At 44.6% G+C, this 26,845-nt stretch overlaps 1 protein-coding gene across 1 annotated transcript in view; it reads right to left on the bottom strand.

Moving 5' to 3' along the window:
* The window catches only part of Slc22a23 (solute carrier family 22 member 23), a 184,072-nt gene that overhangs the window by 51,372 nt on the left and 105,855 nt on the right, over positions 1–26,845 (bottom strand). The gene's annotated exons all lie outside the window — the stretch shown is intronic.

The raw sequence follows: 26,845 nt of genomic DNA, 5'->3' as shown, positions 1-26,845 counted from the left end.
GATGTGGTAATCTCGGAGGCATCAGGCATCCCCTGGGGGTCTTGGACCATTTCATCCATGAATGAGGCATCAGGAGCCCCATGCAGTTCTTTCACCTCACGTTCCTGCTAGAATGCCTAACCGACATACTACTTATCTGTGTAGTAATATGCAAAGTATCACAAAGCAACTTCCAAGTTTGCAGATGATGGAGGAAAACAGTGCTGAGGACAAGTGATCCTGCAGTCTCCTCTAGCTGTGAGTTAATGTGGTTAGTTAATCTATCCATGTGACTGTTAGTGTAAAGATGGTTAAGCAGTCACAGCTTTTCTCCCTAGGGGCTTCTATTGCCTGAGATGGTCTGAGTGACCCCTGAACTTCTTGCACCGCTAGTGGGGTGTAAGGACTTGCAGTGTCAGCACTGCAGGGAGTTTGGGCTCGAGGCAGACCTACAGAATCAGCAGCTGTATTTTAACAAATTCCTTCCACCACCTGGTGAGGCCTGACTGCGTGCTTCCAGCAAGGTGGACAGTCTGTCTCTTGGACACAGCTTCCTAAGCTGAAATTTGGAACTGCTTTCTTCCAACTTCTCCATCCCTCCTATTGCCAGGAATCGCAGAAAAAGACACAACATGCCAGCAGATACTGTTGTTCTACCATTCCTACTGGAAGAACAGGAGAGACAGGGTGGCTTAACTAAGGACACAGATGTGACTGTTTCCAGATAATTACCATTTTTGCCCTTACTAATCAAAAATTATTTCCACACTGCTTGAATCTAACTATGTTGTGAAGGCAGCTCTAAACAAGGTTAAAAAAAGGCATTATCAAGGAACTGCAGGCCCTCTATGTTGGGGATTATTATGGCCTTGGGGGAAGGCCGTGGGACAATGGAAGTCCCTCCTACCTACCTCCTCCTACCTTCTGGCCTCCGCCCCTTGGGAGGTGAACACGTGCGTGCCACCATGATGGGGTTGTCCCGCCCACAAAGGAAGTTTCATGATGTCACTTGATGGACATGGTCCTTAGCCTATGACTGGCCCTTTGGCCAGCCCCCTTTCTTTCCCGCCATTACTTCTATATAAGTGCCTTTCCATATTAAAGTCTTTGAGATGCATCCCACCACCACAGCGTGTCCCTGATGCCTTCCTTTTCACCCCCGCTCTTGGTAACATGGGAGGGGACTGGGGGTAGGGGAGGCTTCAGCAACCTTTCCTCAACTTAGCGCAGGTCCATGTGAGTACGCCTTTGGCCTTCCGCTGGCGGAGGGCAAGGCCGAGTGCTCTTTCATAGTTTTTCGGGGTTCACCATTCTCCCTGTGGGGTCGGGGAGAAGGGGATCGTTCAGATCCCGACATCCGACATCTGGCGCCCAGACGGGGGCGAATCATATGGCCGGGAAGTTTGGGGTGTAGTATCCCCACAGATTGTGCTAAGTAGGGTTTTAGAGGAGGGTCCTGCCCATCCAGATGGGGCAGAAGCATGGAGAAGGCAGACCTGGCATGGGCTCGCAGGACGCGGCGCCAGAGAGAGTTGCCCCGCCGTGGCGATTTGGCGCCAGGCGGCAGAGGGAGCGGGGCGCGCCTCCCGTGGAAACATGTCAGTGGAGCAGTGGGGCCAGAGCAAGAGGACTGCGACCCCGGGTTGGGGTCAGTCGGTTCTGCTCTGCGCGCCCCAGGCCAGACGGCCTGGCACCCGCAGTGGTGCTTGAGAAGCAGTGGGTGGCCGAGCGCCGGAGCGGTTTGGCGTTCGCGGGCGGAGCACGGAGTACAGTCTGGGCTCTGCGCGACCCGGGTTTGCGAGCTGTGTGCGCTGGGGCCTGCATGGCCACGAGCAGCACCGGGCGTCTAGTGCCGTAGCATTTGGGCAGCCAAGCGTAGCGGGCCAAGCACGGTGCGGCAGGAGCGCGGTTCCACCACGTGGGAAGCCGTGGCATGGCAGCGGCAAAGCTTTCTGGAGAAAGTTGCTTTTGCGCCAGGCTGAGGTGCTTACAGTGGCTGGGCGGAGCCAGCAGCCTGCCTGCGAATGGAGTTAAAACCAAACCAAAAAAAAAAAAAAGAGGAGTCAGTGTTAAAGGAGCTAGTGTTAAGCTTTCTCTAGCTGGTCATTGGACACTGTGGGCAGCGTTGAGTGGGGCTTTGCCCCTGGGGAACAGCACTGGGAAGTCATGTTGCGGGCTGGGCACGGCGTGCAGTTTAGGCTTTGCGGGGCCATGGGCCGGCGTCCCCGTTGGGGTGCGCGGGCAGCAGCAGCGACAGCAGCAGTTCGGAGTGCTGCAGCACGGCGACCGTGGTTTGGGGCGGAAACTGCTTTGTGCCCGCCGATGGTCGTTAAGCTCAGAAGTTCGGGTGAGTTGGTTGAATCCTGATTTCTCTGACTTAACACACACGTGGAGCGCAATGGGGTCCACCATATTGAAGGCGGGGTCCCACCCATTCCCCCCAGGTGAGGGGCGTGCCAGACTCCCCTGGGCTGGGCAGGGACTCGGACTTAACAAGTCTCCAGCTATTGCCTGCTTGCCTGCACGTTTTCTCTCTGTGGCTGCAGGCGGGGTTAAAGCCAGGGAAAGCTTCAAATTGTAAACCAAAACAAAATATTAAAGGGAAAACAAAGTTTTGATACGACAATAGGTAATTTGATTGAACTACCATGTTTACCAGTTCAAAGATATAAAATCAACGGGAGTTTTTCTAGATGCATAAAAGGGTTTGCTTGTCCACTGTGATTTAAAAGTTGTCATGTTGGGAGTGTGTAATTAACAGGTTTCCTTTTTGTTTTTTTATTCAACCACGTGGTTCTATTATGGGCAAATTAATACCATTTGCCACTGGAATTCCAGAAAATTTAAATGGCCAATCAAAGCAATTTTAAGAGCGCTCAGGTATTTTTGTGTGTGTGTGCGCGCGCGTGTGTGGTTGTTGGTAAGATTTAAAGCATAACAATAGGTTTTCAGCCCAATGTTCGATGCAAACAAAGGTGTTTATAAAAAATTCCATAAGGTTCAAATATGCAACATGTGGTAAAAGTACAATGGTATAAAACCAGTGTGTTATTTTATATTCAGTGTGTTAAAAGTTAAGTGTGCATCTAGTCTTAACAACTCTTTGGCATAAATTAAGATTTTACCTTCCCGTTTTTCTCTCCTGTGTTCTCATAAACTATCAAGATCAAGAAATTGGGATTACTTCATACAAATGCGACTATTAACCTCAACTTTCCTGACCCAGGATTAATATATTGCTTTATAGGATACAGGTGGACATATGTGCTAGCCACATGGACGGTGGCAGCCTGTGAGTACAGGAAGCTGCCACCACAGTCTGTTCCCAAATTGCCTGGTTTCACTACTAATGATCCGTTGCTCTCTCTCTCACATTGGAAGCTGCTTGAATGATTTATGAGCCTTGTGAGGATGTGAACAGTTCCATCCTAACAGTTACTCCAGGTTAAATCACCATAGTTATGTTAGTGGTCACAGAGCTAGCCAGGTAAATTTTGTGATTAAGAAAGTCTTTTCACCCTGCTTAAACCAGAAGGGCATCAATATACCAGAGCCAGAAATCCTGGGAAAAATTTTAAACACCCTAACCAATCTATATAGAAATTTTGCAGGCAACCCAGAGCGAGATGTGACAGTCTATCCAGAGATGCCACTGCAGCCTTGCCTAGAGTTCCCCATCGCATGGCATGGAACTTGCTAAATTGGGATGAGGGACGCAGCCACTGCGGAGACTGAGGATTCCACACTGCTTTAACCCTTTGCCCTTGGTTGTCATTTATCTGTGTTCTCTTTCACTTGCCAGTGGGATTCATTGGCATGATTCAAGTTGATGGCATATGAATCTCATGTTCTCTAAGTGTTATAGCAAAACCTAAACAAGCAGTTTTTGGTCAGTCTCAATGAGTTACAAATGGATTATCTCTGCTGTTTTTTCATTGTTGCTCAATTGGGAATAAAAAAGGGCTTGTAGGACTATGACTCCCTGGATAGTTCAAAGCCAGCCAGGGCAAAAGGAAAAAATCTCTCCAAAATCCCACCTCCCAGTTAAACAACAAAGAGCCAGATTGAGAGCTCAACCACAGAAAACGAGCAAAAGGCTGAAGCAGCACCGTGACTCAAGTGGTAGAGCACTAGCCTTGAACAAAAGTGCTCATGGACAGTGCTCAGGCCCCGAGTTCAAATACGGATGGGAAAATGCAATTCCAGACACAAACGTTGAAATTCCTGGGACTTAGCCAGTCCAGGAGATGGAAAGGTGGAGTGGAGTGAGAGGAGAATGGTGCCATATTATCCTAAAGGGAGCTGCCTTGTTTCACCCTTTCAAAATGGATCAGAGCCAGGAAATCGAGAGAGATAATTCCTGTCCATTTTCTTCTTTTCTGCCAGTTGTATATAGGTGTATATATATATATATTTATTTTTTTGCCTCTGACTGGCTATGCCAAACCAGTTTTCTAACATTAAACACTTCTTTCAGTCATTTCTCCTTACCTGTTTGCTTTACAATTGGGTTTATGCTCCAAAAGGAACCGTTCCTGACTTATGCCCAGGGGGTGTTCTATGCCATTCATGCCAACCAGCTCTGAGAACTTGTCAATACTTTGCCTAACCTTTTCAAAAGTGTCTTTTGACAGAATAACATCTCTTGCTGAAATCACCAATTGGGAATTTGCTGTTCACAGCCATCACCCTAACACGGGCCTGGACCCTGGAGGCACTAGCCTTGGAAACTTCTGGGTATGCCCAAAGATGCAGGAGGGGCTGGAGAGAACCATAGCGCTCTCTGGCCCCAGTGACCATCCTCATGGTAATGATGGGAACTTTTGCCAACTATACCGGACTGCCAGGCTGACCAGGGGCCCTTGATTTACGTCGCCCCCTTGACAGCAGGAAGTAGCTACAGAAGAAGAGACCTACACCCATACTCCCTGCCTGGTGGCCACCGGTGTCATAATTTTAAAAAAACAAAAGGGGGGTATTCCCCAGGATTAATTAAGGATTCCCTAGGATTAATTAAGGATGGTTATGCTTATGTTAATCATCAAGAAATTTTAAATCATCCCGAATCAGTGTGGGATGGAGTACTGTATATGTGTTTTCCCAGATTAGAAAATTAAACCCAGAGCACCCGCTCTTGAGAAATGTTTTCTTGTTCTCCAGAAAAAGGAGGACCATGTTGGACTTCTGCTCTCCCATGAAAATATGGAAAGTAGGACTGCCTACGGTAGGAGGCAACCAAGCTTCCTTTCCTTGTTTGCTTTCTAGATTCCTTCTTGAGCGTCTCATGGCTCAATGTTTTGCCGTGGCAATACTGCCTACAGTGTCACACAAAGAAACTAAAGGAATTTTGCACCATGCTTCTTCCTTTCCTCTCCCCCTGCTGATAGACTTGGGGAGTCCCATTGGAAAGAAAATAGGAGCTGAGGGTATTGACACTCAACCCCAATGTTTTATGATAGAAATGTTTAAAAAGGTAAATGCAAAGGTTTAGCACCTTGGCTTCAATGTTTATATAAAAGAATGTTTCACTAATCACTTATGTTTGAGTTATCAGCTACTGTGAACTGCCGGGAATGCCAGAGTTTCAGCTCCTACCTCACCAGCAAAAGAGGGCTGATGTCTGCACCTTCCTGCACTTGGCAGAAACCAGCTGAGGATTCCTACTTCTGGACATAGCCAGACGGATGGACCCTTACCTACCCCTCACTCCAGTTTTGTGGAAGGGGCCCCACAGATCTTATGTCAGCATTTGCCCTATGCCCACACATGCCATGCGTTTACAGCATCCCCTGCTCATTGAAAAAACAAAAAGGGGGAGATGTTGGGGATTATTATGGCCTTGGGGGAAGGCTGCCCTTCTACCAGCCTTGGGACAATGGAAGTCCCTCCCACCTTCTGGCCTCCGCCCCTTGGGAGGTGAACACGTGCGTGCCACCATGATGGGGTTGTCCCACCCACAAAGGAAGTTTCATGATGTCACTTGATGGACATGGTCCTTAGCCTATGACTGGCCCTTTGGCCAGCCCCCTTTCTTTCCCGCCATTACTTCTATATAAGTGCGTTTCCATATTAAAGTCTTTGAGATGCATCCCACCACCGTAGCGTGTCCCTGATGCCTTCCTTTTCGCCCCCGCTCTTGGTAACATGGGAGGGGACTGGGGGTAGGGGAGGCTTCAGCAGCCTTTCCTCAACTTAGCGCAGGTCCATGTGAATACGCCTTTGGCTTTCCGCTGGCGGAGGGCAAGGCCGAGTGCTCTTTCATAGTTTTTCGGGGTTCACCATTCTCCCCGTGGGGTCAGGGAGAAGGGGATCATTCAGATCCCGAAATCCGATACCTCTAGGCTTGCCATTAACCATCAGTTCCTTTCTGAGGGAGGAGAGATAGAATCCACTAAAGCAATAAGTCCTTAAGATCTGGCATTTTCCAGAAGGGGTGAGGACAGCACAGTGATGTTTCTGCCCCATGGCTTGCTCCTAGGAGAAGCAGAGGATCCTCACACCTTATGGGTGGGGAGTCCCTACCTGCCCAGTGCTCCTGGCCTGGTCTTGAAAGACAGAGAATATTGTCTCAAGGCTAGCACCTCCTCAGTGCCTGGGTATTTCAGAGCCAGTGGTGATCACAGTACCCAGGTAAGGTCCTGGCTGGGTCCGGATACTTCTAACTGCCAACTTCTCTCCCAGTGAAGTCAACCACAAATAGTCTTAGAACAGACAATAGAGTTACAAACACAGTCTTCTCACATAAAGCACAAGCATAGTTTCAAAGGTACATAGCATGTAGTGTTGGTCCTGCTCCAAGCAAAGGTCTCTAGGATGAGAGGCTCTGGGTTCTAATCTAGTACTTGGTACTTGTGACCTGGATCAGTCCCTTAGGTACTCTGCACCTTAATTTTGTCATCTTCCAGATGGGGTGTTGTGTGTTAAACAGCATTGTGCATTGCTAACATATATAACAATGTGATTACTACTGGTCTTACATGAACCAATGAGACTTTTCTGTGCTTCCTATGTTGCTCACCCAATCCAGTGACTTTCAGAGTAGGCCTACAGTCTAAGAGACACGTAAAGAGAAATAGTCTACACTTGTTCTTCTTTATGTATTTTAGTTCCCAGAAATTTTCTCAGGCTTAGAAGCAATTAATCAATCATCAATAAAAAGTTACAACTAAACCAGGCACACTGGTGGCTCCTAGCTACTTGGGAAGTTGAAAATGGGAGGATCATGGTTCTAAGTCAGGCAGGAAAATTGGCATAGTGGCACACATCTTGTTACTTAAGCTACACAAGAGGCTGAGCTTAGGAGGATGAAGGTGCCAGGCCAATCCAAGCAGAAAAGGCTGTGAGACTCCATCTCCAAGGAAAGGATGCTGAATGCAATGACACATGCATCCATGTGATTCTAGTGACAATGAGAAGCCTATAGTACAAGGATTGTGGGAAGAAAGAGACGGCTTAACCTAAAAATAACCAATGATGAAAAATAGGACTGGAGGTGTTGCTCAGTGGTTACCATGACAGCCCAGCAAATGCAAGGACCTATGTTCAAGCCCCAGTATCAACAATAAACAAATAACAGTAACCTCAGAACTAAGGTTCTAGGGTGTGGTAGAGGGCTTGCTTATGAGGAAGTCCCTGGGTTTGAATCTTAGCTCCTGCAAAGCAAAAACAACCAAAACAGAACTGTTTGAATCCAAGAAAACCACATTAAAAATCCACAGTTAAAACTGTTTTTTCCTTAACACCTTAATGGAGAGAGCTTATAAGTGAAAGAGCTCAGAAGTAAAAGTGCTTTGTTGATAAACATAGAAATGGAATGAAACAGCATGTGGCCAGGATGTGGCTGGGAATTGGTCAGTAGTTGTAGGAACCAAGACCACCACCAGCCTGAGCAGAGGCACAGATACAGCCTCCCATTTTCATCCTCTCATAGATACGTAAGTATATACACACATACACACACACATACATGGATATATACATACAGATAGATAGATACATGCATGCATGCACACATACATAGATACATACATACATACACACACACATAGATACATAGATACAGAGCCCAAGGCTCTGGGGAAACACAGCTTGTTTGCCACAACTTGGAACTTGATTTTTCAGAAGTCTTTGGGTTTGCACAAATTTATGAAAGAAAATAAAGTTCTTCTGCTCATAATGGTCACTTCAGGTGACAGAGGAGGGGGACACAGCAAGGGGGTTGTCAGCTGGTTTCATAGTCACTTCTTGGAGAAGGGCAGAAGGTCAGTTTGTCTCAGGTATTCAGTCAAATACCAACCTGAGACTGTGTGTGTGTGTGTGTGTGTGTGTGTGTGTATCTCAGTGGTGGAGCACTTACCAAATGTGTACAAGGCCCTAGGGTTCATTCCCAGTACCATAAAACAAAACAAAACAAGATAGCCAAAACACCCTCAACCATGCAATGTCACACAAAAGCCACTAAAAGAGGTGCTGCAGTGAGGGTACCTGATGGTGTGACTAAGCCCACGAGTAGCCAGTTTACATTAAGGAGGTGATCACAGATCTGCAGGCCTGCCTGAGCTTTTGAAAGACTCTAAGAGGCAACTTAAAAGATGTTTTTGCTGGCTCCTGTAAATTAACTGCAAGTCCCTCCACTTTGTATTTGTGCCCTTTGCTCTGGGCTATTCTTTGCTGCAGTCACTCAGTAATCACCCTGTTTTCAGGAGGAAAGAGAAGATTCAGTGATAACTATCTTGTGTACAAGGCAAATTGACCCTCAAACAATGTCATCTTGTTATCTGCAAGCAAACAGCTCAAAATTCAGGCAATCACTGTATTCTTGTTCCAGAAATAAAACTAAGACAACTTCACTGGAATTCCTCCTGGAACAAAGACTGAGCTAATGTTCAACCAGACATACCTGTGACCTATGACTGTTTTGACTACACATTCCTTTCTCACCTGCTGCCCCCATTCTCCCTAATTAACCTGAAGCTGATGTCTGTACCTTAGAAGATGATGAAGTGCTGTTTTCCCATGATTGCCATGAAATAAATCTTTCTCTGCACTTTACCAGGTTTCTTTATGTGGCATATGGAGGTGAGTGGCTAGACATAACTTGGGACTCCTGGAATTTGGGCCTGGTGTCCAAAAATATGTTTTTAAGACCTAAAATCAGAGCTGAGGCTTTCCTGAAGAAAAGAGGCAACAACAACAACAACAACAACACCCCTATCCCTGAGCAGCCAGTAGGAAGGGCAGCATTTCAGATTTATCCAAGCAGCTACATAACCCTGGGAGCTAATTCCTTGCTGAAAATCTCACTATGTACAGTAAACCTACCTTGTCCAGGGTTTAATTACAGATAGATTTGACCAAGCATGGTAAAAATAAATAAATAGATTGAAAAACCAAAAGAAGTTTTGAAGACAAAAATTTTAAATTCCCACATATGCATCCTGGAGATGCAGAAGCTTTCAGTTATTTTCATAATATCAGTTGGGTGAAAACTGTCATGTGATATGGAGTGTTTCCCTGCCCTAAATTTGGTGAAAAAAATAAAAATGGTGCCCCCCCACCAGCAAAAGCAAAGTAAATGTTAAAGGACTTCATTGAAGTAACAAAGTGAAAATTCTAGATTTGTTGAAAGGTGGAAGTTGTGTGGCATTCTGAAAAATATGAAATGAAGCATCTGCAGTACAGCACTGAGCTCTGTGCATCCTGAGTGCTGGAGGTTATTACTCAGTGGTGGTGGCCTTAGAAGGATAACTCACCCAATCCCAAAGGCCTACTGTATTTTCTGGTAGACCCTGACTGAGAGATGAAGTATCTTGCACACATCAGGTCACATGAGGCCTTCCTGAAATGTTCCTCAGTAGCTGCTTACCTGCCTCTCTAGTGTTTAGTGACATGATTCCCCATCCCATCCAATCCGCTCTTCCCATGCCAGCCTGGCCAGCATCCTCTACTTTATTTGTACAGATGGGCTTTGGACAAGATTCCAAATTTGGACAACGCAGTAGTATTGAAAACTGGCGAGGACACAATGCCCAGATGTTCTCCAATGGGAGGAGGGAGACCCAGACAGAAATAAGAAAGCTAGGTCAGGGGTACAGGATATAAGAACTAACTTCAGAGTTCAGGAAGGAAACATTATAAACAAATTGTATGCTTATTGTGGGAATAAACAAGGCCAAGGATGCGGGTTCCCGCTGGCTCATACCAGTAATCCAAACTACTCAAGAGGATGAGAGCTGACGACTGTGGTTCAAAGCCAGCCGAGGCAGCAAAGTCCATGAGAGTCTTATCTTCAATTAGCCACTAGAAAACTGGAGGTGGTGCTGTGGCTCAAAGTGGTGCAGCACTAGCCTTGAGTGAAAATACTCAAAGACAGTACTCAGGTCCTGAGTTCAAGTTCCACAAACTGGGAAGGAAAAAAAAAAGGACAGGGAGAGGGTGCTTTGTTCCATTGACCACCTGTACATGGAGAATTTGAGCACTGGTTTAAGAAGGGAAAAAGCAGTTCCCTAAGCCCCTGTCCAGATCAGAATCCCATTTTTAAATGAAGAGGCAGTACCCGGAGAACATTGCGCCTTTGTTTTTGTTTCTTTTTTGGTCTGGTCCTAAGGCTTAAATTCAGGGCCTGGTCACTTTCTCTGAGCTTTTCTGCTCATGACTACTACCATTGGAGTTACAGCTCCACTTCCAGCTTTTTTGCTAATTAATTGAAGATAAAAGTCTCATGGGCTTTCTTGCCTGGGCTGGCTTCAAACTGTGATCTTCAGATCTCAGCTTCCTGAGTAGTTAGTATTACAGGTGTGAGCCATAGGTGCCTGGCTAACACTGAGCCCTTTGAATATAATGGCTTCCAAGTAGAACTTGTGGTATGCATGAAGGGCTTTGGTGGTGCAGAGCCCCAGTGAAGGATCTGAATATTCCACGGCCTGAATCCAGTCCCACTGACCAGGAGATCATGTGGCCTCTACGTACTGCAAGCTGGAGACAGGATACCTCTCTAGGGGGAGCTGGCTGACTGAGAAGCACTGAATAGCAGATGTCATGGGACCACAATGGAGAGCAATGAAGTTTTTATAGGGGAGCCCTGGCACGTCTACCAAGAACACAGACACACATGAGAATATTCTGAGACCAAAGAGCTGCTTCCTCTCATTCAGTTTCTGTCACCTACGTTTGACCTGATGGATATTTTAAAACCTACAGCTTTGCTAGTACTCATGTCAAATCATGATTTTGGAAATTCCTTGATCATACAGCAAGTTATTTTTCAATGCTGGGTAGGGAACAAGAGCCTTGTGTATATGAAGCAAGTGTTCTACCATTGGGCTGCATCCACAGGCATGATTATTAGTTATTGTTGTTATTGTTATTATTAAGACAGCCTATGTTTGATGCTTGCAGAATATACAGTCCATGGTGAGCAGCAATGCTCTGAGCAGCGGATGGCTCTGTGTCTATGAGTCATCTAGACAACAGCAGAAGTGCTGGCTAAGAACTCACTGAGCAGGTGCTTCTTAAACCATTTACACAGCCATCTTGACAAGCAACTCTGGGTAAGGCAGAAAGCTCTGAGCTGATGATGTTGGGTGGTGGAGCTCATTCCTGTCTTCTACCCTGTCCAATACCAGTTAGAGAAAAAAGTTCTAACATCTCCTCTCATGTCTCTAAACCTCACAAACATACACATAATCTGTCCACTGTGTTTAGTAATTATATATATTTTGCTAAAAGCCCACTAGTTTAAAACACAAAACAAAACAAATTCCATCCTCTTACAATATACAAATGATACCGTCTCTGGTTTCCTACTTTCCTGGGGGTGGGGGCAGTTCTGAGGATGGAACCCAGGGACTTGCACATGCTCCCTAACTGCTCCGTCACTGACTGCTCCCCCATAATTCACCACATTCAAGAACTGTGTATGCTGATGGAAATACAGAGACACAGATCATTTCAAGAGATTGCACACTGCTCCCTGGCTTCTCTCATTCTACTGGATTTTTCTGGATCAGAGTTGGATAGTAACAGGAATATGCTAAGTTGGCTAACAATATTTAAACTACAGAACTAAGAATTTCCAGAGCTGTCTTCTTTAGAACAAAGTGTGCTGAGCAAGGGGCAGATTGAAGTGAAGAGATATGCCAACATTGGGAAGAGGGTGTTAAATTTCTTCCCTGTTTTATTTTCCAGGCTGAAAGAAGTTACTCAATTTCTTTGTAGTTCAACTATAAAGTAGATAATATCCATATGAGGTAGGTAGTTGTATGCACACATGAAATAGAATGGGTCTGTGGCAACGGAGGACCTCTCTATGTCAGTCAGGTTTTTGTTGCTATGACAAATATCTGACAAACAATGTAAGGAAGGAAGCACTTGTTGTGGTCATGATTTCAGACACTCAGGTAAGGGAAGGCATGGTTCAGTACAGCAGCTTCCATCATGGTGGCCAGGAAGGTGGAGGAAGAAGAGAGAGAGAAAACAAGATAGGGTAAGGTTGTGTAGGGGGACGCACACACACATGTGTGCTTGTGGAATGTTTCCTTTTTTCCCTTTTACTCCATTAGCCCACAGCCTATGGGATGGTGCTGCCCAAAAAGTGAGTCTTCTCCCCTTATCTGGTCCTCTCCAGAAAAATTTCACAGGCACGCCTGGAGATGTGCTTTACTAATCTAGGTGCTTTTCAATGTAGTCCAGTAGATAATGAAGATTATCCATGACAGTTTCCAACATATCCTTGTCCCTGAAGACACTGGGGCACTATGGGAGAGATGTCACTGATTCTGGTGAACTAAGGGAAGCAAATTGTTCTCTATGGGACTTTACCCTCTGTCAGAGTCACACATGATGAAAACAGACTCAAGCAGTACAGCACACAACATTCAAACCCCATGTTCCAGGATCCTTATTTTTTAAGAGCCTCAGCCATCCAGGAAAAGCTAAGAAGACTATATGGAACAAAGGTTATCTTTCAAGTCAGGGTCTTTGCTCATAGAGGCTGTGAGGGTGGAGGTGGGGGAGAGGCATACAGGCACCCCTCATTCTTGCCAGGTATGTCCCTTCTGGGGTGTATCACTTTGGCCACAGAGCCCATACCCAGACCCACCTACCCTCCTCATTTCTAATTCACACTTGTAATCCAGGAAACACAGTGAAGGCTGAATGAAGGGGTCACAGGCTCACATACCTATGGCTCCTGGAGAACTATGATGGAGGATGGAGGGATGGAGAAGCACTTTGTGTTATACTTTAGAAGTCCTTCATGAACAAAGTAGCCCCTACAGTCCACGCAGTCCTCACTACTCTGGCCAGTCCAAGACTACTTGCACAGTGTGAGTCCACACAATTTGGGGTAGACAGGCTCTCCACTGCTCGGGCACCCAAATGAACTAGTTTTCTTCAAATAGGACATGGAATGGGAAGCCCATTTCCATGGAGACAGTACTGACTGACTCAGCAGTGCTCCCTACAAAGAGTAGCTTGGCACACAAGCTTGGGCCCTCAGATGCTCAGGGGCTCAGAGGCCAAAAATACAGCCTAGCCTCAAGTGACTCGGTATGGCAGGCTGCTTTTCCAAATCTACTATCTTCTTTTTCCTTCCTCTCTGCTGCAATCTCTCTTCACTAGGCAGATTAGAAAGAAAATGAGAAGTGGAGGAGGAAGACCTGCTTTCATGGGAGACTGGGAGTTAACATGGTGCCTGCTTTGCTCACACATCAGTCCAGCTTCTGTATGGCTTCTGGGCTGAGCCATGAGAGGCTCCTTGGAAGACCCTCCATTCCTGGCAAGGCAGAGAATTCTAGGAGCTTCCAGCCTTTCCCTGACTGGCCTGGCAGTCTCCCTACTGTGAGTCTCTCCTCCCCTTCCTGTCACTTACCAAGCTGCATCTGGAAGTAATACATCATTGAATAATTACCACTGTGGGCAGAGACATGGGCCCAGGATCCCGGAAATCAGACCTTGAGCCATGTGATTGTGGGTCTACTCTATATAGCACAGGGCTAAAAATTGCTGGGCATGGAGACTCAAATAGCATCTGAAGGTAAAAGGCTACTATTACCACAATGGCTCCAAGCCCTTCCCTGTGGAAGACTTCACCTGCCGCCCTTAGTTTAGGCTTTGCTAATCCATAGGTATGGCCAAATGAATCTGAAGAGTAGCTTTCTCCTTTACAGAAAGAGAAAACAAAACCCAGGAAATTTTAAAGTATTTTCTGCAAATCACAATATAGTGTCTGCTGGACACAGAGATGTCAACATTTAATGATACAAATGTAGCAATTAATTAATTACCAATTGGTTCCTCTACATGGGTCCAGTATTAAGCCATGTAGCTACTTCCATGCATGGAAGGGGGCACACATGTCAGCTGATGTTTTTCATGTGCCATATTCATTTATTCTGCACATTGTGATGTAGATATGGTTTTAAACATTCAGTTTACACAAGAGGACCCCAAAGCTCAGAGGGGCTTGTTTGAGATCCTACAAGGAAGGAAGGAAGTAGGAGGTGAAGCCAGTTCCTCATGCTTCCTCCATCTCCACCTCAGGTAGAGTCTGCTTGCAACTGGTCAGCCTGGATCAGAACCCAGGCGCTGTGTAGCTTTACAGGTGTGCACCACCACACCTGGCTCTCTTCTGGAATTTCTACAACAGAATCAGTTACAGTTGAAGTGGAAGAGTTTGGACAGTGGCTCTGCACAGCCTGCCAGATATCTTACAAAGAACTTATCAAAGTGCACATCACTAGCATGCAGTCATATGCTTATAGTAACAGGGAAATATCAGCCTAAACTCAATGTAAGACTGGGCGCTGGTGATTCATGCTTGGTGGCTCTAGCTACTCAGGAGGGTAAGATCTGGAAGATCATGGCTAGAAGCCAGCACAGGCAGAACAATTTCATGAGACTCCATCTCCAAAATAACCCACAAAAGGCAGAGATAGAGGCATGGCTCAAGTAGTAGAGTGCCAGCTGAGCAAGTAAGCTGATCAAATATCAGGTCCTGATTTCAAACCCCAGTGCCAGCAAACAAACAAATACACAAAACACCCCCAAGCTCCAAACCCTAAACCCAATATAAACCACAAAGTTCAGTGTCCTTTTCAGATAATAAATTGTTTCTACTGCCTTCTGCTTTTTCTAGAGAACTAATATTACTAAGGATTTGAATTCCTGCTAATATTTCAGCTCAATTATCTCTTCTGTTTAAACACAAAGACTGATGTTTGGCAGTACATTCTTTTTTTTTTTTTTGGCCAGTCCTGGGCCTTGGACTCAGGGCCTGAGCACCATCCCTGGCTTCTTCCTGCTCAAGGCTAGCACTCTGCCACCTGAGCCACAGCGCCCCTTCTGGCCATTTTCCATATATGTGGTGCTGGGGAATCAAACCGAGAACTTCATGTGTAGGAGGCAAGCGCTCTTGCCACTAGGCCATATTCCCAGCCCCTGGCAGTACATTCTTAAGAATTAAAATTAACGACAAGTAAACTCCCAGTATTTAACAAGAGCAGGGAAATCTGATGAGAGAATGATCTCCAGTATCTGACTTGCCTCATATTCAATGTGATTCTTGCACTTCAGATCTGCAGGGCATTTTCAAGCTAAGTACAGGAGTAGCATGCGATGAGGTTGAGTGGTAGCAGGACCAACAATATTCACCAGTCATCATCCAAGTTTCTCAGCAACTGTTTCCAAAGCACCAATTCTCAATCCTCAATCCCCAGGAATGAGCCATTGTATTCTCTATCAAAATATGACTCACTGATGAACTATGGATGTAGGATACTACGATGCATCTGAACAAATGGAAGTCTCACAGGGTTTGGTATCTGAAAACCCAGAGGAATGTGTCCAAATACAATAGTCCTAAATTGCTTCCAGTTCTGCCCCTAACACATGCACTCAGCTCCCCCAGCCATATTTCTTATATCAGGGTAGTCATTGTGGATGTACTTGCTGAACAAACTAGGGAAACCAGAGCTTAAGGCAAACAAAATCTATCTTAATGTGCTGTCATAGAACCCTAACTGTAAAAAAAAAAAAAGAACCCTAACTGTATAATGCTACTAATAATGAATATATTTCACACTTGGGGAAATAATTTTTTTGAAACAGTAAATAGCTATATGCAACTAAGTATTAAAAAGGGCTTACCTTTTCCTTCTCTTACCTTCCCATCTTCTTTTGCACCTGCATTTAAAAGCACTTTCTTTCAAGTTTGGCACTCATCTATTCCTCTTCCCTTAACCTCACTCCAACCATTTCAAGTACTCGTGTTTATTTTGTTGAACTATGATTTTGCCTTTCTAAGGAATTACACTGAATTATTCCCTGAATCTACCATATTTCAGTTGATACATTGATGAAGAGAAGAAGGGGAAAGATGAAGTCAAAAGAAGGAAGGGTGGGTTGGGAGGGATGGATAAGAATGTTGAAAGGGATGACACTGATCAAGATGCACTGTATTCATAAACTGCTTGGTGGAATGGCAGGTACTTTGTAGAACTACTTAAAGAGATTTTTTTTTAAAAAAAGGTTTGTTCACAAAGAAGATACAATAGTGAGTTTCCAAGTTTTGTCTGCTAATTTCAGCCCATATTGGCTTTCCTGCCTTTTTCTCTCCTGCCTCATATTTGATTTATTTTCAGTCAAATTCCTAAAATGGTATTATTTCACTTCTAAATACAAATATGTATTTCTCTCCCCAAAGGGGGCATTTTTTAACATACACACAGTACAAATGTCCATTTGTCAGTCCCCTAATTCATCTTTGCAACATATTAAAAAGAACAAAACAAGCTGGATGCTGGTGGCTCATCTTGTAATCCTAGCTACTTAGGAGGTTGAGATCTGAGGATTGCAGTTTGAAGCCAGCTGGGGCAGGAAAGTCTGTGAGATTCTTATCTCCATTAAACTACCAAAAAGCCAGAAGTGGAGCTGTAGCTTAAGTGGTAGAGTGCTAGCCTTGAGCAAAAGAAGCTTGGGGCAGAGCCCAGGCCTGAGTTCAAGCTCCAGGACTGGCACACACACATACAAAACAAACAAAAACCCCAACAAAATTCATTAGGTTTATTTTTTCTGGTCCTTAAAAATTGCTTTTGATGTAGTATCTCATTGTGTAAGCTTGGGCTAGCCTTGAACTCGAAATCCTCCTGAGTACTGGAATTACAGATGTGCACCAACATGGTTATATAGTATTTTCTTTCTTTTTGTTTTTGCCATCATCAGCTATAGTTTTTCCCTATTGGGAAAAAACATAAACAAAACATCGTAGACATAAATAAAAAATAAAACCCTTTCAATGCCCAAAGGGAAGGCAGGCAAAACCATAAAAGTCCTAGAGTTGAAAAAAAAAAAAGCAAAATTATTGGAGGTCAAATGGATTTCAAAATTCCTTAGTTTACTGCAAAATGGCAGGTGGTGGTGAGTGCCAGGTAGATAAGAAATACACAACTAGCTGGTGTGAAAGGTGGGGTCTGTTGCAAATCTTCCTTGTGCTTGCCTGATTTCAAGACCTTTAAATTCAATTAGAAAATAAAACACTGTTGAGGTCACACAAAACATGACTGGGTTCAGGGGCTGACCACATACTGCCAATCTGTAGTCATGGATCTTCATAAAACCTACTCATTTTATTCAAGGGGAAAATAAGGTCACAGAGTTAGTTGGTAGCAGAAGAATATGATATACAAGCCTCAGGCTTTGTGAACTCACTGTTTGCCTTTGGAGAATACAATTCACTTAGATTTCATTTGGTTTACTTTTAAATGGAGATTACCATAAAAGCAGAAATCAAATTTGATAGGACATATAGTAGTTAAAATTAGCTTCCTCCTCCCCTACCAAGGTGGAAAATCCCTTTGTGCTAAATCCAAACTAATGATCATGAGCCAACTTAACAGAGTGCCAGCTCAGGCCAGCAACTAGAAAGGAGTGTTCAAGAAAGGCTGTGGTAGGGGAACACACTGCAGGGAGTTTAGTGTTTTTCCTCCTAACCTCAGGGTAATGACATGTCACCAGCTGTTAGCAAAAGGCTTTCGCATCGTTTCAGATTGAATATCCCTATCCCAATACCACTTTGTTCCAGCACCATCTTGCTCTATAATGTTTGCCTTAGAATTTCCTCCACATAGGAATGGGACATGAGAAATTTGACACCAGCAAGCAGTAGTACTCAGCCAAGTCCCATAACAGAAATTTAGCATTGCTCTCACTTCTATGGGCTGCCAGGTATCCTATGTCACCTCACAGTCATCACACCCAGGCCATGCTGTATGCTCAAGTGTGGGCTCAATGGGCTGAGTCACACACAAATGACCTTCAAGTAACAAAATGCTTCCCTGTTTAAATCCACCAATGTTGAAGCCAAATTCTTCTGCAGCTGGGCCCAAGTTTATTCTACCTTTACCCCACTTCCAGCTGTGTGTCCTAGAGAATATTTGATGATTGGATTCTACAACTTCTTTTGGAAGCTGGGGGGCTTTTTCTAGGGTGGGGCCTCCATCTGTCCTTCCAGTTCTAAGATGAATTATAAATGAGCTGTCTGGAATATGGGCTGCTCCACGGGATCCTAGAAGTAGCCTTTGAAGGTTCCACAAAATGAACATGCAGAGAGCTGCACCTCACCTAACTTAGCAGTTATGGGAGAGTCAGAACTATCAATCCAGGCTGGGGACTGTAGACTCAGGGCTGGAGGAAGGGGCCAACGGCTAACTTCATGTCACATCCACCTAATCTCCTGCTGCTGTTGGTTTGTGTTTTTTGAGATGGAGCCTCCCAGGTAGCCAAGACAACAAGTACACACTACCTCACCTAGCTTTTGATGGCTTCTGTTGGAAGTTTGTCTATGAGATGCCCTTTCCCCCAACATGTAGCTGACAGGGTACTGTCAGATGTTAGGCAACATGGCTAAACATAATATCCCAAGTCCAAATCTTGAGCACACTATCATTCAAGGTTCTCTGTGACTACATCCCAACCCTTCTTCCTACAGGGCCTTTTTGTTTTCACACTACTGCTCCCCTTGCATAACACAATGTTCCTGGCAATCCAGATGGTTCTGGGCCTTACATCCCCTCACCTCCATCCTTCCGCTTTGAGCCTGCCATCCCACCATCAATTTCCAGTCACCTTTCCATTTTCCTCTAGTCCCCAAAACAAGCAGACCCCAGGGCATTCTAGAACCTCTAATCTCTCGCCTTCCCTGTTTCTCAGTCTCCCTAACAACGGAGAGGAAAACCAGGCTTCATGCCCAGCATTTTATGCACATTTAGATGTCCAATTAACACTTCCTGAGTTACAACCATACAGATAAGAGAGGTACAGTTTCCTTGGAGGCAACTTGAAGTGGGGAAATGAAAAAAAAGTCATTGTAGTTTCTATTAAACATACAGACACCAGGAACATCATGGGAGCATCTCCTAGAGACAACAGCCAAAGGCACTGAGCTCCTTAGAACTGCCCAGCCATGGGAGTGTGAGAGGCCTCTTCATGAGAGCATCCCTGACACTGGCACTGTGGGCAGAGTGACTGCTGCCTGGGGTCCAGGGCTGAGTTATGGGCTGCTAATCTGGAGCTTAAGTAGCACTTAGTATGTATAGAGAGCTTGGAAGTCCCAAACATGGACATTGTACCTTCCATTTTTAATCTTGGAGGGTACCTAGGAAGAAACCAATGAAGATTTGTTTTTAAACAGATGGGATAAGCAGGTTTAGAGGAGTTCAGTAAGTTACCTAGGTTCACGGTAAGGTGGGCAAGCTTTATACATATCCTGCTTTATCTTACTGACTACTTCTATGGTAGAAGCTGGCATTCCTTTTTTCTTTTTTCTTTTTGGCAATGCTGGGAATGGAATCCAGGGTCTTGTGCTAGCCAAATGTTCTTTATTGAGCTACATCTCAGCATTCTTTTAACCTTCCTCATTCTGCACCTGATGTTAGGATTCTTATTTGCAGCTCAGAAGTGCTAACTTGTTGACTTCCACAAACACACTACTGAAGGGAAGAGCTAGATTTCAAGCTCAGGTCTCTACAATAATCTGATAGGAAGGTAAAGGGAAGCAAGAGAGTAGGGAGCTGGGTATGTCCTGTGCACTAGCATGCCTAGGGCTTACACCAAAAACAGCCTAGTGTGGGTGTGGGAGAGAAGTAGTAAAGAGAGGCCTCAGGCCTAGCTTTGCATCAGTGGCTCATACACTGTTGGACCAAGCTTACCAAGTAGTGAAAGCGATCAGATGAGCCACCCTCAAATACCCTGACTGGAGGAAGGATTATTTTGCTAATGGCAATGAGAAGCAGCATAGGACAAGCTCTCTATCTTCTACCTTTTTACTGTAAGGTGGAGCACAGATTTCCCTTTGTGAAGGTGCTTCTGCAACCCTGTCCTTCTTCTGTATGAGAGATGGAATGACTTACCACTCATGTCACTTGAATCAGCACAAACCTCTGAAACAACCCTGCCATTAGGTTGCACCATATTTTTATCTCACCACAGTTTACCTCCAAATCCTTTCCTTTGTTTTGTCCTCTCTCCCCAGAACTATTACTATTCTCAGGTCTAACTGCTGTTTTATGTTCTCACTTCCTGTTCTGTGAGACCTCCTTATATACATAAAAATCAAGATACTAACAAAAAAAATTGCATGTGTGTTTTCTCCTTTCAGCCTGTCTTCTGTCAGTGTAGTATCAAAGGTACAGGCACCAAGCACATGGAGGGGAGAAGAAGGTAGAGGAGAAAGTTCTCCCCTATGTCACATCCTTAAAATTGTAACATCTTAAAATGGTGCAATAATTTTTATCATAAAAAGAACAATGTAAGGTCCACCCCTGGGAGGGCTCCATGCAGATGCCTCCATCTGTCTAAAGTCTCCCCAGTACCTGCCTTACCTAGGTAACTGGCATACCTGGAGGCAGCTGCCTCCCCTCACCTAGCCACACTTCTCCTAGCCTGGCTACACTTCCGGGCCCCTGCCCTAGGTAAGGCAGGACCTGGTGGATCAGCCCTTCTCTCTGGGCATGCATCATCTCCACCACAGGCCAGCAGTTCGGGAATAAACTTTTCTCTCCTGCCTGAATACTGTGGGGTGTTCTCCTTCATTGGCTACCTACTTTAACAAACCTTACAGACAATGCTATTGCAAAAGCAAAAGATGGCAACATCAAGATGAGCTCAATTATATAAAGTTACATAATCATTCAGATTTCCCGCTCTTGTCTGAAAAGAATGGCTCTTCAGCCCAGAGCCACTAATTCCATGAAGACACAGAGCAAGAGTAGCAACAGGAAGGGTGAAGGAAAGAGACAAAAGAAGGAGCATTTTGGTGTGTGGGGGGGGAGGAATTTGAAGCACCATGGAGGAAGTGACCTTTAGGCTGAAACCTAGGAGAAGTGGAGAGATTGGGGGGGGGGGGGGCGGGTGGCAGATACAAGCCATGGGCACATGGGCAGCAGAATGATAGGGTCAAAGGGAAGGAGTAGCCAGCCATATCTTAGGTGACACCACAGATTTGTGGCTCTTCCTATATCTTAACCAAAGTCCTTATGGGCCTCTTGCTATTCAGAGTCCCATAGGCTGCAAGCCTTCTCAATTTTGATTAAAAAACACAGTATGCTTTCCTCCTGTCTTTCCAACATGGTAGGTTATTACCTACCACTAGGACACAGGCCTCTGATGGAGACAGATGTGGTGATCCACCTTTAAAGACTCTGTCTACTTGGCCAGAAAGCCTTTTGTTTTCATTTTATTCCCAGATGTCGCCCTAGGGGTCTTGGGAGCCCCTTGGGTTATGAGTTACAGTTTTCTAATAAAGAAAGGCTGGAGCAACAACTCAGCATACTTTTGCAGACATGTACAATTACATGTGACTCTATCACAAGAACCCACCTTCTCTCCTTTTTACCTCCTCTTCCCACCTTTTCCTTCTCTACAGGGAGGGAGGTATTCTAATCTCTCCAGCAGGACAGATGGCCTAGAACTAGGAGCAGAGATGTTTGGGAGCTTGAAGGCAACTGGAATTTTCATTTTCCAAATAACAGCCATATATCTTTCACAAGGTATTTGACATACTTCTGACTCAGGAAATGAAAACAGGTACTATCTGGAAAAACTGGTTGTAAGATTCAAAAAAAAAATGATGACATGGGACAAAAAGCATGTGTGTTCACTTAGTGTCCTGGAATAATAGTACACTAATAAAATAATCTGAGGACATAGTCACACAGCCCTTTGGGCTGGTCTGAGGACCAATTCTCAGCTGTGACAGTGTTGAAAATAGCTCTGTAGTTTCAAGTGACCACCACATCAGTGAGCTCCTGTAAAATTTGTAACTTGCAAAAATTGGGGGCTTTTTGCATGAGAATAGGAGCTTGCAAACTGATCTCATTTCTAACCACATTATAAGAACTTTTCTAAACGTCCCTTTGTGGAAAAGCAAAAACGGATTTTCAAGGTCCCATATGAAAAGGGACCAGAGAATTGCCATAGTAAATTTCTAAAGTGACATAGCACAATCCTTGTGAAAAACAGATGGGCTGCCTGGGAAAGTAAAGTCATGGTGTGCATAGCTGAAGAACACAGCCTGTCCCAGGTATTTGAGAGTTTTGTGGCACAACCTGGAAGGCATGCATCCAGCAAGTGGAGAAACAAAAACCAAGGCAACCACTGCTTAAAAGTCATTGTATTTCCGCAAAGAACTAATAGCCCACTCATCAAGTGGGCTAAAGACCTACAAAGAGACTTCTCTGATGAGGAAATGAGAATGGCCAAGAGACATATGAAAAAGTGCTCTACATCACTGGCCATAAAAGAAATGCAAATCAAAACAACATTGAGATTCCATCTCACCCCAGTAAGAATGTCATATATCAAGAAAACTAACAATAACAACTGTTGGAGGGGATGTGGCCAAAAGGGAACCCTACTTCATTGTTGGTGGGAATGTAAGCTGGTTCAGCCACTCTGGCAAGCAGTATGGAAATTCCTCAGAAGGCTAAATGTAGAACTCCCCTATGACCCAGCAACCCCACTTTTGGGTATTTATCCAAAAAACCACAAACAAAATCACAGTAAAGCCACCAGCACAACAATGTTCATTGCAGCGCAATTTGTCATAGCGAGAATCTGGAACCAACCCAGATGCCCCTCCGTAGACGAATGGATCAGGAAAATGTGGTACATATACACAATGGAATTTTATGCCTCTATCAGAAAGAATGACATTGCCCCATTTGTAAGGAAATGGAAGGACTTGGAAAAAATTATACTAAGTGAAGTGAGCCAGACCCAAAGAAACATGGACTCTATGGTCTCCCTTATTGGGAATAATTAGCACAGGTTTAGGCAAGTCACAGCAGAGGATCACAAGAGCCCAATTGCTATACCCTTATGATCACATAAGATGATGCTAAGTGAAATGAACTTCATTTTATGGAAATGATTGTTATATCACAGTTGTAACTACTTTCAACATCCCATGTGTATCTGTAGTTTCTACTATTGATGATGTTCGTGTATCACCTTCTTGTGATTGTATCTACACTATCTCTGTAATCTTATCTGAGTGTATGGGAAACAGTGTGTACTGGTATTAGAATTAGGAAATTCAAAGGGAATACCAAAATTGAGAGACAAAGGGTAAAATAAGAGAAACAACAACAAAAGCAATACTTGCAAAACTGTTTGGTGTAAGTGAACTGAACACCTCAGGGGGGGAAAGGGGGGGGAGGGGGGTATGAGGGACAAGGTAACAAACAGTACAAGAAATGTATCCAATGCCTAACGTATGAAACTGTAACCTCTCTGTACATCAGTTTTATAATAAAAACTTTAAAAAAAAAGTCATTGTATTTAAGAGCTCTGTTTCTGTACTGTGCTCATTAAAGTCAGGCTGAATGGCCAGGAGGCCCTGTATGTCCATATACCTGGCAGGATCATCCCACAGGCTGCTTTGTACTGTTGAGGTGGCCTGCTGTGGATGGGGGTGCATGGTTCCTGGGAGTCCTAGCTCTGAAGAAAAGGCACTGAAAACATGCAGTGCTTTATGAAGGGGAGCAGGCCCCAGGCTGAAGCTGAGAGGACACACCCTTAGAAGCCTTCCCAGGCAGGTTCAGTGGAAGGTTTTCAGAAAGCATCCCTCCTATCAGGCTGAGAAAGTGTTACATCCAAAGGATTAAAGTAAAAGGAATTTGTGTGGCACTGACACAATTTTTGTTGTGTTGTCACAAAGACAGTCTCAAGGCTGAACTTTCCTAAGGCCCAAGAGGTTGTTTCATGGTGAAGTTTGAAAGATACTAAATGTCTTTAAAACTGAAAAGCCCAGGGTGTGTCAGCTCTGTCCTGTAATTCTCAGGGTCCTGAACTAAAGAAACAGGGAAAAGCCACAGCATTCCTCCTGCTTAGGATGTGTGGGGTGCCTGTTAAGCTTCATCATTTCTTGGCATTGGCTGGCATTCAGATGGAAATGCTGTCACACAAAGCCGTCCCAGACACCTGGGGCCAGGCTAGCTGCCTTCTGATTCATGCCAGAGGCCTTTGACCAGGTTGACAGGAGAGAAAAGAGGCAAAAAAGCAGAAAGTATGAGAACAATTGATTCATCTAGTGGGGTGTGGGTGGGACAGAGGGAGCAAAGAGAAGCAAAAGTAAGCAGGGTCCAAGGGCAGCCTGAGCCTCTCCACCCTTGGCTTTCAAAAGTAAAATACCAGTCATACGCTCTGGCAAAAAAAAAATGTCAATTCTTTAAAATACAGTTAACAGACTAAAAAAAAGTCACTGAAATCTCCAGAGATTTTTCTCACTTCCTAACAAAGTTTTAGGGCCCAAATGACCAAGTCAATTTTGATTTGTGAGTAAAGGAAACACTTCTGGCCAGTGGTAAGTAGGCAAGCCAAGGTTAGTAACTCCTAAGCTAGTAGTATGTTTCTCTGGATAAGTAATAGTTTAAATTATAGGTATGTCTGTGTGACACCTTATTTTTAGTGACTATTTTGTTCTGAGATGGAACCGAATCTCAAATGAGACTTAATATGGTTTGTTGAATTTGTTGTTGTTTTGTATGCTAGTACTAGGGCTTGAACTCAGGACTTGGCTTTTTCTGCTCAAGACTGGCTCTCTACTATGGGAGCCAGGTTCTTCTTCTGGCTTTTTGGTGGTTAACTGGAAATAGGAGTTTTACAGACTTTCTTGCTCAGGCTGGCTTTGGGTGACAATCCTCAGCCTTTTGAGTAGCTAGGATTATAGGTGTGAACCACCAGTGCACAGCAGGTTTGGTGTTTTAAGGTCAAAAAGACACCATGTGGCCATAAAATGAGAAAAGCAAAACTGAAAGCAACATCTCAGTTTATGGAGATAACCAAACACTAAACTTAAAACAGCAGTTCATTATGTAGTGTAGCCAGAAACTTAAAAAGTGAGGCCATGATGGGCTGGGGATATAGCCTAGTGGCAAGAGTGCCTGCCTCGGATACACGAGGCCCTAGGTTCAATTCCCCAGCACCACATATACAGAAAATGGCCAGAAGCGGCGCTGTGGCTCAAGTGGCAGAGTGCTAGCCTTGAGCGGGAAGAAGCCAGGGACAGTGCTCAGGCCCTGAGTCCAAGGCCCAGGACTGGCCAAAAAAAAAAAAAAGTGAGGCCATGCTGGCTAGCCTTACCACATGTATGCATGTGTACACATGAACATGTGTGTGCACTTTCCCCCTGCCTTCCACACCCATACCACTTTCCTGTGTTCAGGGCTTTCAGTGTGGCCTTGCAGGACCACCCCTCCCCCCCCCCCACACACACAACAAAGCCAGTTTCCTTGAGACCCTGTCCCTAGACCCACAGAAGCAGCTTTCAGGATGGCTGAGGAAGCCAGGCTTAACAGGGCCCCAGGAAGGCTCTTCTGCTTGTTAAAGCTTCACCATCAGTGAAGTGTCACCAACACTTCAGGGATATTTCATCTGCCTCAAACTGCCATCATACAAACAACACCTTCCCATTGGTTTCAGGGAGGAAAAACTTTACCTTCTTATGATCAATGCTTGGGGCTTACAAATTAAACTGACAAAAGATGGACTAGTGTTAGGAAAAGACCAAGTTTCTTTATATTTTGTGTTTGAATGCTGTAGTTTGTATCTTGAATGTCTGCCAAAGGCCCACATGTTAAAGACTTAGCTTTCAGCTTGAAGCTGTTGGGAGGTAGTGCTTAGAGATGGAGCCTAGTGGAAGGTCCTTAGGTCACTGGGGGCATGATCTCCAAGGGAACTGTGAGACTCCAGGCTTTTCTTGTCCCTCTATTTTTGTTTCCTCACATGTTACATCATGATGTGCTGCCTCACCACAGGCACACAGATATAAGCCAAAGTTGATCACCTCGGGCACTTTGTTATAGTGACAGTAAGCTGACTAACACATTGAGGGAGCTCTTCAAGTGGCTCCAAAAAGGGTGAGAATGTTGAAAAAGGTGACATTGGCCAAGATATATTGTATTTGTAAACTATTTTATTGAATGGCAATTTCTTTGTAATAATTAAAGATAATAATAGAAAAAAGAAGAGGCTAAATTTAGGACTTTATACAAAGCATTTTAACAGAAGGGAATGAGGAAATGAAGGGACAAGTGGTGAGAAATGACAGAAATATGCTTGGGTAATAAAAAGAACATTTGTTTTATTAAGGTTGCTTATACAATTTCTTTTCTTTTTTTGCCAGTCCTGGGGCTTGAACTCAGGGCCTGAGCACTGTCCCTGGCTTCTTTTTACTCAAGACTAGCATTTTACCACTTGAGCCACAGTGCCACTTCCAGCGTTTTCTGTTTATGAGGTGCTGAGGAATAGAACCCAGGGCTTCATGCATGCTAGGCAAGCACTCTACCGCTAAGCCACATTCCCAGCCATG

Source organism: Perognathus longimembris, chromosome 6, assembly GCF_023159225.1.
Source record: "Perognathus longimembris pacificus isolate PPM17 chromosome 6, ASM2315922v1, whole genome shotgun sequence".
Lineage (NCBI taxonomy): Eukaryota > Metazoa > Chordata > Mammalia > Rodentia > Heteromyidae > Perognathus > Perognathus longimembris.
Note: the sequence above shows the minus strand (reverse complement) of the source record. Positions and strands in the feature narration are given on the sequence as shown.